Source organism: Hermetia illucens, chromosome 1 (genome assembly GCF_905115235.1).
Source record: "Hermetia illucens chromosome 1, iHerIll2.2.curated.20191125, whole genome shotgun sequence".
NCBI classification, from domain to species: Eukaryota; Metazoa; Arthropoda; class Insecta; order Diptera; family Stratiomyidae; genus Hermetia; species Hermetia illucens.
This window is the reverse complement of record NC_051849.1, coordinates 78,538,597-78,554,767: the sequence shown is the minus strand read 5'-3', so window position 1 is coordinate 78,554,767 and position 16,171 is coordinate 78,538,597. Positions and strand designations below refer to the sequence as shown.

The following is a 16,171-nucleotide window of genomic DNA, read 5'->3' as shown; positions in this document are numbered from 1 at the left end:
TTCACTATAAAATTTCATTTTTAAGGTGTACAGAATTGAATTGATTTTTTCTTTTGAATCTTCACAGACCTCAAGAATTATAAAAGTTTGATCAGATGAAAGTGGTGTCCCATTTAAAATAAGAAAAAAATTTTTTTTTTTTATTTGGAGACCTTCGATTTTTCTCTTTCTACTACGTTCTTGTGCCTTAAGAATATCTGACGTCCAAATATAGTTTAAATGGAGTATATAGTCTGTTCCGAGGAACTCATCCGGAGTACCGAAAAATCCGTCCATCCCATCTCTCGCAAATTAATGGCGTATGCGAGAAAAAAAGCCATTCAAGCGTGTACTGACAGAAACTTCTATGAAACTGCAATGTCAAAATTCGGTCATTTTCTAAAACGGACCATTGCTCTGTCTCCGTAATTCACAATAGTCACAATGACCATCAGGTTTCCACCCCCATATGTACCTAAGTTAATATAGTGCTGGATGATGGTATTATAATATTAAAAGTTGGAATTACAATCCAATTTGGATCTAGACCTTCAAGCGTATTAGAACCCTTCCAGCATGGCGCTTGCTTATGATCATTACCCTGGATCAGGTTCTCATTCACAGTCAATTGCTACGCATGATACACATTCTTCTATCACAGAAGAGATTTGAATCACGAAATCTCGTTGCGATAACCTAATGCTCTAACCAATGCGATTATACTAGTCCAAAAAATGAGAAAACCACCGAACTATTAAAAACAATAACCTGCATAACGATTTAAATTTGAAAACTGTTAACATCATCAACATCATTAAAAAAATATTTAAATTTATGGACAATAAAACAGCTTCCGCCCCATAACCAAAATCTTTGAGCACCATAATAATACATTACAATAGGAACCCTCTTTTTCCAAAGGTATTAGTAAAATCGAAGTGGTAGATTGAAAATGTTTGAAAGTGCACACTAAATTGCTACTGAAAGGAGCTGAGTTTTTAGGATAAAATAGGAGTTCAAAATACATTCAATATAGTCTAGACTGACGCGAACAAAAGGCGTTACTCTATGAACTAAATTGTAAATGATAGTGACCCCCTTTTTCGAATATAATGAATTACCAAGATCCTGTTTATATTAGCGATGGGATAAACCTAACTGTCAACTGCAGGATATATAATAACATAGGTAACCCAGATTTTTATGTTATTATGTATATTTCAAACAAGAACAGACGACTCGTGAAGAAACGCCCAGACACTCAAACTTCAGACTTGTAGATTCAGTGAACTCAAAAAACAAAAATTGAAAAACTAAGTGCTTTGCCAAAACTAAGGGTCAGAATAAGTAAGAGACACTTTCCCCCCAATTGGTCTGGTCTACTATCAAGTGGATATGTACTCAGGAGGTTTTGTTTATAAATGCGTCCTTATATTTGGTTTAATAGTATAGAAATATACTTACTACTGTTTTTCAATTTAATGGACATTTTACAGATGGAGGTTGCAGCAATGTGTGGATTAGAAACTACTTCTACTCTTCCCTTGAGTGTAGCGGCAAATTGGAGACAGACTCATCCAGTCCGAAACGATGCAAATTCTTCCTATACACAACATGTCTCAAGGAAATACACAGTACTAGTGTATGGTTCTTGCGAACATTTCCAGATGCTGCTATGCAGCTCTTTTTTTATTTGTCTTCGGAAATCTGCAGTCACTTCGGATAGCGTCTGCTTTTTTCCCCAGTAGAGATCATCATCATCAACGCGCAACAACCGGTATCCGGTCTAGGCCTGCCTTAATAAGGAACTCCAGACATCCCGGTTTTGCGCCGAGGTCCATCAATTCAATATCTCTAAATGCGTCTGGCATCCTAGCTTACCTCATCGTTCCATCGCAGGCAGGGTCTTGTCTTCTTTTTCTACCATAGATATTGCCCTTATAGACTTTTCGGACTGGGCCATCTTCATCCACACGGATTAGGTGACCCGCCCACCGCAACAGCCGGATTTTATCCACAACCGTCGTGGTATTGCTCATAGATTTCGTCGTCAAGTATGGTATGGAGTCGTCCATCCTCATGTAAGGGGCCAAAAATTCCTCGGAGGATTCTTCTCTCGAATGCGGCCAAGAGTTCGCAATTTTTCTTGCTAAGAACCCAAGTCTCCGAGGAATACAAGAGAACTGGCAAGATCATAGTCTTGTACAGTAAGAGCTTTGACCCTATGGTGAGATGGTTTTGTAAGCTTAAATAGACTCTGTTAGCTGCCAACAACCGTGCGCGGATCTAATCGTCGTAGCTGTTATCGGTTGTGATTTTCGACCCTAGATAGGAGAAATTATGAACGGTCTGAAAGTTGTATTCTCCTATCTTTATCCTTCCCGTTTGAACAGAGCGGTTTGATGTTGGTTGGTTGGTTTTTGGTACTGACGTTGCCACCATTTATTCCCAGGGCCAGATTAAATGGGACGCATGATAGGGCATCCCATTGTCTTAGACCATTGTTGATGTTGAATGGTCTCAAGAGTGATCCTACTGATTTTATCTGGCGTCATACATTGGTCAGGTCCAGCCTAGTCAATCTTATCAGGATACCGAATTCTCTCATAGCCGTGTACAATTTTACCCTGTCTATGCTACCATAGGCGGGCTTAAAGTCGATGAACGTTGAGATAGTGCACCTTATTTGTAGAAAGATCCAGGAAAATGGATTTTACCACCCCTGCGAAGAGAAACCGGTGACTACATTTTGACCTTTTGTTATTCGGCATCATCCTTGCTAGTAATTTAATAACTTGTCCAATTTCTCGTACATAGTCGAAGTGTCCCATGAAACTCAACTTGGCATCGATCGTTACCCCATTGATTTGTAGATGACCTCATACTCGCTGGATTTCAACAGCAGAGTTTTTCCTGCGATTGGTAATAAGGACCGCCTCTGCCTTTTCCTCCGTCAGGTCCAATTTGGCAACCATGACTTGATGTGATGAATATTTTCACCCGATATTTCGCCCTGCTAGGTCGTATAGAAAACAAATCAACGTTGCCGCACCTTGAGGAACACTTGCTCTTGAAGTTGGAAGAAGCACAAGAAACTCGGACCAATCGTATCGTAGCGACTCGAGTCGTCGTCACAAAAAAGTAGAGAAAAGGCAGTCTAGTAGACAATATTTCGTGTGACGAAATGTTGACAACTACCATATTTCGGGAATAACCTGTTCCCTTCTTCATTGTTGCTCATTAAAAAACATCAAAGAAGCGAGCAACTGATTCCTGAAACACTTCAGGAGCTTGACTAAGGGTGGAATTATGGTTATCCTCACGACGACGATGTTAAAATGGACAAAGCGAGCATTAAGATTAATTTAATTCAAATAAAATTATTAACAACATTCAATTCCATTAAAAAGTTGTAAAGAGTTTTACCCCAAAGCTAACATGTTGCTAAAAATTAACCGAACGAGGCACACACAGAGCACGCTTTACTGTAGTTCGACTACCCCCTTCGTTCACCTACATGGAATTTGAGAAATTTCTGATCAAATGTAAAAGGGTTGAACACAAAACTTAACCCAAGATTTAACTGGACATTAGCCTTAATTAATTAGGGAACCACAAAATCCGAACATAGTTCGCTCTTCAAATTTCAGCTCCATTATAATTTCGTAGCAACAACTCAATTAATTAGGGAATTGAATTCTTCTGGTTTAATGTTTAGCTGCTCCCCCAGCCCGGCATAGAAGTAAACTAAAGTCGCCATTACTATGACTATATTTTATCTCAAACGCCCGTTTCGTGTGTAATATGACTCACGTGGCCAATTGTTTTTCTGCTTCACATCCATGTTCCATGACTCAAACATGAAGGCATTGTGCATTGTGTTTGCAATAATTCTTTTTTCTAATGACTTTGATCAGATCTCATTGTTATGTGGTGTCTTGTATTGTGTAAAACAACACTACACTGCATTATGTATGCATGTATATCCCACCCTAACCCTCTGCCAGTCGGCAGCACCCCCCTTCAGAGTAGTATAACATGCGAAAATCGAAAAAGATACAAAGATATATTCAAGTGTTCTATGTTGTTGCTCGCTACAGTACGCTGTTTTGTAGATTAGGATCTTAAATGTTCACTTTATTGGAATTTTAATTCTATAGTAAATTTTCATTATTAAAAATTTAATTGAATAACTTTGGTGTGAGGCGGTTTTCGTTGTTGTTATTGGAGTGCGTGAAAAGTATCTAGAAAAGTATTTTCCGATTGTAGACATTATAATTGTAATTATTATGAAAGAGTTAGACCAAAGTCGATTGGGTATTGATGTCAGTGTCATTGCTTTTGTCATTCTCCAATTGAAATATTTATGTCACGTACAGTATGCGTAGACGGAGAAGGGAATTTTAGAGACTGCGGATCTCCAACATGTAATAAACTTAATTTAGTCCAATGGATTTCTATCCATTGTTACAGTATCTATAATTACTTCTAGTAAAGCCCCTTTAAACCAATAGAGAAAATCGTTGTCAAATTACTGCAATTTCAAAAATCAAAAGTAAGGTCCGGCTTTTCGAACTATGTAAGCCTCTTCGACCAGGAAACAATTGCTACTGTTCTATTCAAAACCAGCTGAATCATTCAGCCAGCTTCTGAATAATTGCTTTAAAATCCACACAATCCACACTGCAATAATTCATTTTCAATAAAACACTTTGAATATAGTTAGCCAATAGCTACGACCACAAAAAAGTCTGCAATATTGTTCGTTTTCAGCTCTTTCCCCTTGAAAAAGAAGTAATGAGGTAAAAAAAGGCCAAGTAAGAAAGCCCAAAGCTTCTCTTATACGACATAACAATGAAAAAGACACATGGGTGTAAAATAATGATTTAATGGGCTTAATGATCAATAATTATCTGTGCGGTCTCAGAAATGAATTGCTCACAAACGGTAGGAATTTGGGGGCTTCCACACGTTCGCCTTATTGCCAAAAAAAGCATTTGTCCCGGAATTAATCATCGCCACGTAGGTATTCTTCGCTTTTTTCTTGTCTCTAGATAATGGCAGAAAGAAAACAAGAGAAAAAACTTCATTCATATCTTCCTCGAAACGGAGTCTCACCAGCGATCATTGATCAACGTATAAAGTCATAATTTTTCATTCATTTGACCCTCGCTTGTATTTTTTCCGATCAATTAGCGTCAAATGTACAACAAAAGTGAACAATGATCTCCCATTTCTTCATTGTAATGTAATTTGTAGCGAAGAATATCAAAAGATCGAAGAATATTATAAGCGACTACAGTGGGACTCCATAAGGAACATAATCATCTTATCATCATCGTGATCACACCGAAGATACGATCGAAGATCTTCAGCTCAAATCAGTTGTTTGACTGCTGCGATTCAGGTGTGATCTTAACACACGAAAATGAAAAATTCAAAAGGAAACAGAAGAAAGAATCTATTGAAGCGTGACATCATTTGTCAGGAAGATACTTTACAGAACTTAAAAGAATCATGTGGATAACTCCTCGAGAAAAAAGTTATAAGGCAACTTGATGAAAAATATAATTCAAATACGTACATCTTTCCCGACAAAAGATACGAATTGAGATCCTCAAGCCTGTCCGGCTTTAAAACAGACATGAGTGCTATTTTATTACGGCTTTTCACAAGGAGATGATTTGTATCCCCTATCTTTTTACTCTCGCTACTCCAAGCGGATTCCTCACGATATTACAAATTGACAGCTTCTGTGAATAAGGTTGAACACGTTTCACTTGATTACTTCTACCACTGGAATTCATATCCGATCGATGATCATTATGATCTCACGTTGGTATGATCAATTGTAATCTGTGATCCAATTTGGAAGCAGGAAGACACTCCAGCTGGGAATGGGGCGCGAGAAACAATGAATAGAATGTGCAGTAGTACGAATCCGAAAGGAGCCCCCTGCTGGGTTTAAGAGTTATGAACTAGCGATCGGTGATCGCAGCATGATCATTCATTCAGCTTCCATGTGTGTATCTAGTTATTCGATGAAGATCTCGTCATCATTCCTGCATCTTTGCCTTTCTACTACAGTCGTCTGTTTTATGAGGTATCTGAAGATGCTGTGAAGGCATGTGTAAAGGCTGGTTTATGCCAACAGATCGTCTGCAAATTGGCAATGAAATTGTTTTTCCGTTTGGTAAACCTTGACGGTTCAGATCAACTAGAGGCCACCGGCACCTATGCGCCTTTTGCTTTCGGGTTGTTTATTTGAACGCAACAATAAGAAGCGCACATATGTACTATGCAAGTCCTGCATGTATACCTATGTACATTCAGGGAAATTACTATACACTGCTAAATTGAATCACATTAATTACAGTATCAGAAATAAATCCATTACCAGTCACGGAGCACAACTTGGTATGACCACACCATAACTCACAATCGACTATACCCGTCGCACTATTCGAGGCACCTCTCGCTGAGCCAAGGAATCTCTCATGCATCAGAAGAATTGACTGGTGAAAAACAGTAGCCCTAGCGAAGATCATTTGTCATGGATGTTAATATGTTTCGGTTATTGATGATGTTGTGATCTTCTTATGCAAGCCTATTTCAATTTGATTCACTGTGTGCTGAATTATTTACGGAACTGATTCGACTTTTGTTGATTGAAAGGGTCAATGATTGCACTGCCTCTCTATACATAGTACCCCAGGTTGATCTGCTGAGGGTCTAGATAATTTTTTATCGTATGCAATATATTTCGTCTCGGTTCGTTTTTATCCGTTTTGTAAGATTTGTACTTATAGTTTTTATTCTCATTTTTTATACAATGTAGTCTTTTATTTCATAGGTTCCCAGCTCTATCTTTGCTAAATTTTCGAGAGGAAATATTAAAGAAATGGCTCTACTTAGATTGGAGGGATAGTTTTCGCTGGAGATAGTATAATCCAAACCGTGGGAATCTCAGGAACATATTGCTTACAGGATATATGTATGTACATAATGGCAACAAAAAGCACGAGTTTAAAGTGTGCCGGGCTTTCGATTTGTATCATCTTTTGTATTCTAGAGAAGTATCTAATTATTTTTTTGGCTGAGTCGGTGCACGGTCTCTTAAAGAATTGATTTTGTTGTTTCGCACCGTAAATAAGTTAAAGTAATTCTTTAGGCGCCCATCTAAATTTAATTGTGATACGAATTATCCGAGAAACTTTTGCAAAAAAATTGAAGCTTTTTTAGTTATGGGGCGTGGAAATAGGAAGAGGATAAAATATGCACCATTTTCCAATAACTCCAAATTTTCCCATGAAATTCTATTTGAAATACCAAATGACCGTTACATGAACTCTATACAATTCTATTTACAGGACCATTCCGTAGAGAGTGGGGGAGGTAGTTCTCTCACCTCTCCCGAAATTTGCTGAAGTAAAAGAAAAGTAGATAAGAATCTCTGTTTTGGGGAAAACTCTCACGAAGGATTCCAACGCCAAGTAGTCGATAAAATACCCCTTGTTGTGTCACCAGAAAACAGTTTTCCGCGCGGTACACTAGCCAAGACAAGTAAGCGAATACTATGAGACCGAAAAACTGATTTTATTCGGGAATACTTGATTATTTTATCCAGGCTAAAACTAGTAACTAGTATCCGTGTATAGAGCGGTAAAACGTCATACGCAGGGTGACTTTGTTAAGTGGAATGGTGTAAGGTATAATTGCAAGGTAAAATAGGTTTCGGTTTCAGCAGGGATTTACATCCTTCATAAAGTGTGACCTAAGAAGCCACTTCTCTGTGGTCGGGCGCTCCTCTTTGCTCCAAGAGGCCCAATTTAAGGCTACATGCTGGGTATTGGACGCAAGACCAACACTTCAGTCTTTCTTCGTCAACTAGAAAGAGTAATTTAGTTTTTGTTTTCACTAGATTAGATGTCTTATGCAATGGCATGACAATGTTCTCGGATAAATCTTATTGCCATAGAACTGGAAGTTGTGCCGCAAAATAAATTTGATTGACAATGACTCATCACCGAAAAAAATAAATACAATAAAGCGAGATAATAAACTATGTGTTCCAAGGTGAGAAACAGTGCAGAACGTAAGAATGTGTTCAGTCAATAAGAGCAAATGTGTGCTTTGACAAAATTAACTCATTAAAAGCTGAGTACCTCCGCTTTTGACGAAACTGTCAATCATTGAAGTGTTGGAGCACTTCATTTAACATTACAATAGTACTCTATGCGATCTGCATTGCGCTCGCCAGGGATAATAGAACCTGATTTGACTCAAGTATAGCTCAGCTGAGTTGGCTAGAATGCAACATCCAGTCAGGATACACTAATGAGGTTTGAAATTAGGTGTCTCTGGCAACTTCGATACTCGTATCGCGAAACGTAATACGACAGTGGCCACAACTTCATTGGAATGAGAAATCTATGCCGCATGACAAATAATGAGAATATCAGCCTGACCCGGCTATTAGGTCCGATAGCGAAAATCATCAAAGTACTCCAGAAGGAACGGGTTCCAGACATATCGAAATATTATAACACCATCTACTACAGACGCTCGAATAACGTCAAGGTTGAGGAGGAGTAAAATGTGCTTAAATACGCGCTTAAAAGAGGCGTTGTGAAAATTATCTGGCAGGAACCCTGACGTAGAAGAAACAAAAGGAAATGATGTGTTTATGACCCACAAGAAGCAAATGGGGAAGTGCCTAGAATTAAGACGCGCCAATGCCAAAATTTGTAAAAAGGAAAACCGCTGACATATGAAAGACGATATCTGCGAATTAAACAATAATTTTATAATTTATTTTTAATTTTATAACTTAATATCCGCATCATAGCACAGCACAATTGACGGAGTTATGGTTGAGGGAATAGAGCGTCAGCCTCCCAATCTCGCTGCTCTGGGTTTGAATCCCAGTCGTCATGGGTGTATTCGTCTTGCGTTTGTCTCGCTGCTCCGAGCTTATCACATGCACACCGTTAAGTGTAATGATAGTGAAACTGAGCCACAATCTGACTGTGTGAATACCCTATACTCCAACAAGGAGTAAACAAAAAACACTAATATCACAGCAGAATTTCAACAATGCCCCAAATCGAATATGCCCTATTTACAAAAAGATCGATAGGGACTGCTATGGCGGCTATAAAAGGGTATTCTGGCTGGATATGGAGTATAACGTGGAGTCAAAAGTGATCGAAAGCAGGCTTGAGCCTTTCGCAAGAAATAGATTTTCCCCATGAAGTAAACACTTAAAAAATTCTGAGTAGCAAATTTGATGAACATCAAATCTTCATATTTTTTAAACTAGTATTTAAGATTGTAGACTGACTTGTACTATATAAAGTACAACCTGAATTCTGGCCAAACTTTTTAAGCTCGTCGAAATGATGAGCACTTAAAGAAGCTATAGAGCTAAACAGCAAAGTGTTTTGAAACAGACTCCGAAGTGAAGTAAGGTGACGTGCTGGCCAAACCACTATTAAACATCGCTCTGGAGCACAGAAGCCAAAGGACACCTGTAGACTTAAACGAAACACTGTTGTACGAATTTCTCAAGTAGTGGTCTATGCGGGTGATGTGAATATCCTGCAGGGTGGAAGTGAACGCCGAAGAAGCCCTGGCAAAACTTGACGAGAAAGGGAAAGAAGTCAGATAAAAAATAAACAAGGATAAGACCATGCCAATTACACTAAAAGCCTCCTTGAATCATAGCAGCTTCCAGTGACTAGATAGTTCCATATATATAGTTGCGAAATGAACGAGATCCCAACAGAGATCATGTTTGCTAATATAACACCTATGAGAACCGAACGATATGCTAATGTTAATCTACCACTGCTGTGCTACAGCAGCGAGATCCAGACGAAAAAACAGGCAACATAGCAGACAATCAATGCCTTCGAAATACGGATTGAGCAGTTCTCTGATGAATTTAATGAGGAAATATAATAGATCCAATAGGAATACCACTTTTTAAAAACGAACCAGGAGCGACCAACACATGACCACTTAGAAAACCCGACTGGATTGACAGCGTAAATTGGAGGATGCATTGGCCCGGCCAAGAAGAATGGAATCGAGAGTTTTGAGAGAACAAGGGCAGACATTGGGTTCTATTGCCAGTGAACTGGAAAGGGAAGTCCACCTTCATTGTAAATTCCACAGATGACGAGCGGGACGTTGAAGTTTTTCTAAAATGACATCGCAAGCCTGATTCAGACTGACAAGAGGCTAAGAAACGGCCGGCAAGCCGCAACATCATCAATTAAACTTGGTAGAAGGCCTTAAGATGAAAATTTGAAATGTTTTTGCTTGTAAGGAGTTATCAAAAACGTTCATTAGGGAAAAAGATGCCAATAAAATTCTCGCTCGCAACCGAAACAAACATGAAATTCTCGCTCAATCCTAAACAAACATCATTTTTCATTCGATCGTCGACCGCCTGAATAGTCAAAACCGAAGACCAACTGCATCCCATCTACGTTACGCCGATTAAACGGACTCTTTCAGCGTAACTGATAGACCGAACTGAACGTGGATGGCGAGCTTAAGAACATACGTGTCCGCTGGAGATCCGTGGCGTTGAAGCAAAAGATCAAAATTAACTTAAGGGGAGAAACCACATTAGAAGGCGTTTTTCACGCACTTATTTGAGATTTTTTTTTATTCGCAAGAATTCTTTAGAATTCAACCAAATTTGGTCTTATATTAGTCATAATCCGAACAACTTTTGAAAATTTTCTTTTGAAAAGTTTAAACCAAATATACCACTAGACGATGTGCCGAGGTCTAATTGTCGGCGATAAATCGTCTCCACAGGGAGGAGCAACATTGATGCAAGATCGTCGATACAGAACAAAAATAGGTATCGACCAAGGGTGAGAGAGAGAGCAAATGTGGGGAGTAAAATAGGCTTGTGTGCCAAACTGAATAAACAGATTCTACTTATTCTTGCAATTAGATGAGATCTTAGCCAAGAGAGAACGAAAATGGCGGGGAACAATACGAGCAGAGCTTCTTGCGGATGCTGCTATTGTCAACGGAACCTTTCATTCAGTGACATAGCGACAAGATTGGCAGAATCCTTAGAAATCCATGCTACTTCTTGACAAAGAGATGTTCGGAAACGACATGAAAGGCAGTTTTCGACATATTCCTCGAAAATTTGGATTCATATGTGTAAAGGAGTGTTACGAGTACCCTGACGCTTATCTTGACAAAAGGTTGGTAGGTAGACTTTTGTCAAAAATTAACAGAAAAGGAAACTGTTTACAATTTGGAGGATCATTAAGCCCACAATTGCAATTAGTATCATTTTTGTCGATGAAAAGTTGAACTATACTCAACTTAGGTTAAAGTTTCTCATGACTCGTAACCTGATTTATTGGTATCACTCAAAGGCGGAAGCTGCCCTTTTCGATGATAAATTTTACTTATAACAAGCTGGGCTGAGGTACGCAATATTTAATTTCTATCCTAAATGGGGAGAAGCAGAGAGGTTTTCATAATAGGTCAATTTCTCTTTCCGTCGAGTATGTACTATTAAATAAAGTAAACCGTTTAGTAGCTTCCAGAAATAGCCTTACTATATTATACAAAAATAAGGAAGAGAAAAAGGAAATTTGAAATTGAAAGTTCATAATAAGAGCTCGCAAAGCCATTCAATACAATGGACTTAAAATTAATATAATGGCACCTGCCCTATATAGTACATAGTCCACGCTCCATGCCTTTAAATATATACACAGTTGACCTCCACATCGTACATCTAATCTAACTCAGTACGATCCGTTCAATGACAGAGCACAGCTCCACATTGATCTAGTTCTTCTTTGCAAGCCATCACAGAAACCATCTGCCAGTTCCCACGCTACAGAATCAATCAGTATCTATTTCCACAAGACTAATGGATAAACGGACCAACATTTTTTCACTTGGTCAAGCTAGACCTATCACTAAATTTGACTGACGATCTTCCTCCTCCTTCTATGAAGTAACATTGAAAATGTGAGCAGATCGCATCAAAGGCCATAGAATCTTTGGCGTCATGGATGCGCATGTGAATATTAAAAAAAGCCCAGACCGGTATCGTCTAAGCGCCGACGCATTTTATAAGAATTTTGGCTGGTATCAACCCCCTTTTTTGGAAAGTTAGTTTTTATTGCTTCATGTATAATGTAAGGTATAATCCCCAATTATCGGATAGTATTGACAGATTTACTAAGCTTAGTTTAATTTGGCATGGGAGCAGCGGATTGTGGAGTGTATAGTGAATGAAGTTAGGTTCAAAACAAGTATAAATAGTAAAAATCTCTGGTTGCTGGATAGGATAGGAACTCTGAGTTTAATAGTATCCACTTTAATGCAATAGGCGAAAATTGCACATCGTTCCATTAGTGTTATTTCTCAATATTTCTCATCTTGACCCTAGTGGCATCTAAATTAACCAACATTAGAACATTCTACCTTAGATGCGTACAACCCATACCAGTTGGTACCATATCTTCCGAATTGAATCTGTCTGTTAGCTTCTCCTAATAAACTTGAGCCAGCCAAAAAATCTACACAATGACCTGTCTGCACTACGGGAAAAAGATTGAACTTACAAGAAAAAGATGTGCGATCTTTCAATGCATCGCTTCTAAAAGAAAGATGAATCTTTTTCCATTTGACTCTCAAACATACCATGTTATGGGGTTTTTTCGAAGACGAATGATACCGGCATCGATATATGGAGAAAAAGGCGGTCAGCCTCCTGGCCTGATTCAGAACGCATTTACGATATCGCCAGAACTGGATTTTGACGAACAACACCAAGTAAAGAATGTTTTTCCCGAGCGCATAACGTTCACAACCTGGCATATTGGGATTCTTGCAAAGATTGTGATTGTTCTGGTGTTCCCAGTAATGCTGCTGCAAAGGTATTTCGTGCTCAATAAAAACAAACTAATTGTAGTTTTTCACTAACTCCTTTAATGTGAAAACAATGCAAATTCGATGACCTTCGATTTTCGTATTCACTGGAGGTGTTTCGGTAATGGCAGGAGAGTAGTTGGTTTTATTTTTGGAGCGAGGTATCCGAAAGGTATCTGGGCAGATCCCAAGCAGGTATCCCGGTTTAGAAGAAATTGAATAACTGGTCTGTTGATTAGCGCAAATGATAAGTTTCATGAAATATTGCTCTTTTATCCTAGCATTAACTGCATATTAAAGTACTGTAAATTGCAGGTTATAATTTGATACGATATGTTAGTAGGCTACTGTATTTGGAGCTCGTATGATATGCAACCGATTGATATCTTGCCACGGTCGTAGCCTGTGCTCCAATCACACTTTTGCTGTTTTCATACAACGAAAACCGAAGCAGTGTATTTATGTATGTTAAAAAAATTCTTGATATACTATATACATATAGCAGATTTTCATAAGGTTACAAAAATAAAAAATTTGCATACGCTTGAGGCTGGTATTGCTGGAAATTGGGAGCGAACGAGTTCACAACTCCAGCCTTGAGATATGGATAGGTATAAAGTAATTCAATCAAAGCATAAGCCGGATTAGGTGAAATGCATCTCCTAAACAGTTTCGAAGTGGATTTAGAGGAGAACTTCTGATAAGAAATAACAAAACCTGAAAGACCCTGTCGTAAATGTTATAATACAAAAAAGAAAAACCAAAAAGCATTTGTGATCCCTATACAGTCTCTTTCGAGCATGAAAAATTATGAATTTCTGGGCCAAGATCAAACTGCGATTTACTCATTTGATGCAGATAAATAATGGACTTTGAAGCTTAATGAAATGACCTTTACCGTCAGTATTGTACTACCATTTTACTAGACAAATAGAATAGCAATGGCGAAAAAGTGTATTATTCAACTTTCGCGTGGGTTTCTATAGAAAATTTACATATAAATATGCCCACCGTATTCAATAGATTTGTGTTCGTAAAGTAGAAAAAATATAAGAGAAGAATTTTACAATAACTAATTGCAAGTCACTGCTAGTTGCCAGTCTTTTTCTCGGGGTATACGGTGATGACAGACCACGCTGGTAAGGCTTGGTTTTCCCACTGTCAACCATTGTTTGTTTCGAGGGGAGAAAATTGATTACAAAGTATATATTACTTATACATGAATGCATGTATCCATGCGTGTATGTGTATTCTAGAAAATTTTCTGTAAGTATCTTATCTTAGTTGAGCTAGTTTGAGATATTATTGTGGAAAATATTTTTTTTTAAGTGGAATATGAACACCTTTGCAAGAAGCTTGTTATTTGTGCCAACTCGATTGGTCTAGAAATCTTTTCATATAATATAAACCGTCATTTTGAAAGAAATAGACACAGCCTTGCTGCATTCAAAATGGTAATAGGCGCCAAACAAAAGTGCCCCGACTCCACCTAAAACTAGCCCAGCTACATCCATGCATACAAAACCTCGTGAATTATGTAAAAGGTCCGAGATTTACTCCTTTCTGAAAATCTACACTGTCCAGTTCATCGATTTTGGAAACCTGCAGCTCAGGACATTCGCTTATGAATTTTTAACCCACAAAATTGTAGAAAATTGAACATTTGTGCATGGGAACGGGAATATCACTTCCTCATTGTAAACCCCAGGAGATATAGTTGTCAGTTCCGTCCAGCAATTGTTTTACATGAAACCTTCAAACGTTCACGACTTCGATAGTCAGTTTTTAAGTGGCTTTCGATATTAATGTAACGTAGTTGGTTCTAGGTAAATTTGTTTCGGAGAAAAAAAAATTAACCGGGGAAATACGTCATGTGTGTAACATTTAAAATGCACCTACCGTGCAAGCCGAAGCCAAGTTCTACTAAACTATACTAAACCATCCATCCGTTCGTCCACTCATTCATTCACATTTTATCTACCCAGGGTTTGGAGTGTATGCTTCACTCAACCTGGGAATATAATTCACGTCAAACTGGATAGATAGATGTGTGGACGTAGTCAAGGGGTTTATATTCAGACTCAATTTTATGTTAAATTATTCAAGCGAATCTTCGTCATATGCAAGCCGTACCGACAATCATATGACTAACTTTATATTTTCCGTTTTTTCTCGCTTTTATTATTACTACTGATTTCGTTTCTCATTATCTTTTGTTGTTTTCAGACCTTTTTATACGCGAATGTTACTTCAATGACATTTAGGAGAGAAAAATGTCGAGGGCAGTTATGATTTATAAACTAACACTGATACCTTGGCTTCTATACTTCTTATTCGTTGCAATGGTAAACTTGGCACACCCGGAAAAATTGAGAAAGGAGAAAATATTGACGGGGACTGTCTGACATTCGTTACGCTGAAAAGTATGCATTCAAGCTGCTCGCGAAGGTTAAAATCGAATGCGTTAGCTGTTTCGAAACTTTGCAGAAACATTGAAATGTAAGCAAAACGCTTTACAATAACAATAAAAACGAACTTTTTTCAACCTAAACCGTTCAATGCTTTGGAATTTATATCGCTCCTTCCTCACCTACCTTTAAATTAAAATTCTCTCTCTGGTGTAAACAACGCATCCTGAACGTAATTAGTACTTACCCTACCTTAAAAGATGGACCAGAAACTTTGACAGTATTTTTACTTTTCCAATTTCTAAATGTTGTATTTCAGGAAGATATGATCTATTTTGAAAAGGTTTACTTGAAGATAGGTGTTGGTCACGCATCACCAAGATACACTGCCAAATGAACGTGATGTACGCATATACCACCTTAGTATTACTGTCCCATTCGTATCTTCAACAGGAATTGTGAAATTCTAGGCATGCTCATGGGAAAAAAGGACTGGATAGTAAGTGTACCTCCTCCTGCTGAGAGTCTTCGATTCCCATAAATTCTATTTGTTAATAAGATTATGCACGTTTAGCTTACTAGTTCTGCGATCATTGTAGCTTATGTCACCGGGGCGATTGCGCTTTTCAATCTTTTATATCATTATTTAGCAAAGTAAGCCTAGTCCAATTGTTTTAAGTACGTACGATAAAATATATGGCCACTCAAATAACCTTTACCAATTCACAAAAAAAAATCAGAATAATATCTCAAACTACTTTCCACAAAAGGGCTTAGCTTTTCTCATTAAAAAAATCTTTTACAATTATAGACATAATATATAGATATAATATACAATTATAGATATAGTGTGCTCT

The 16,171-nt window shown here is 38.0% G+C and overlaps 1 protein-coding gene across 3 annotated transcripts in view; it reads right to left on the bottom strand.

The window, feature by feature from the left end:
- LOC119661384 (homeotic protein distal-less) overlaps nt 1-16,171 on the bottom strand; it is a 135,522-nt gene that overhangs the window by 72,977 nt on the left and 46,374 nt on the right. The window lies entirely within an intron of this gene.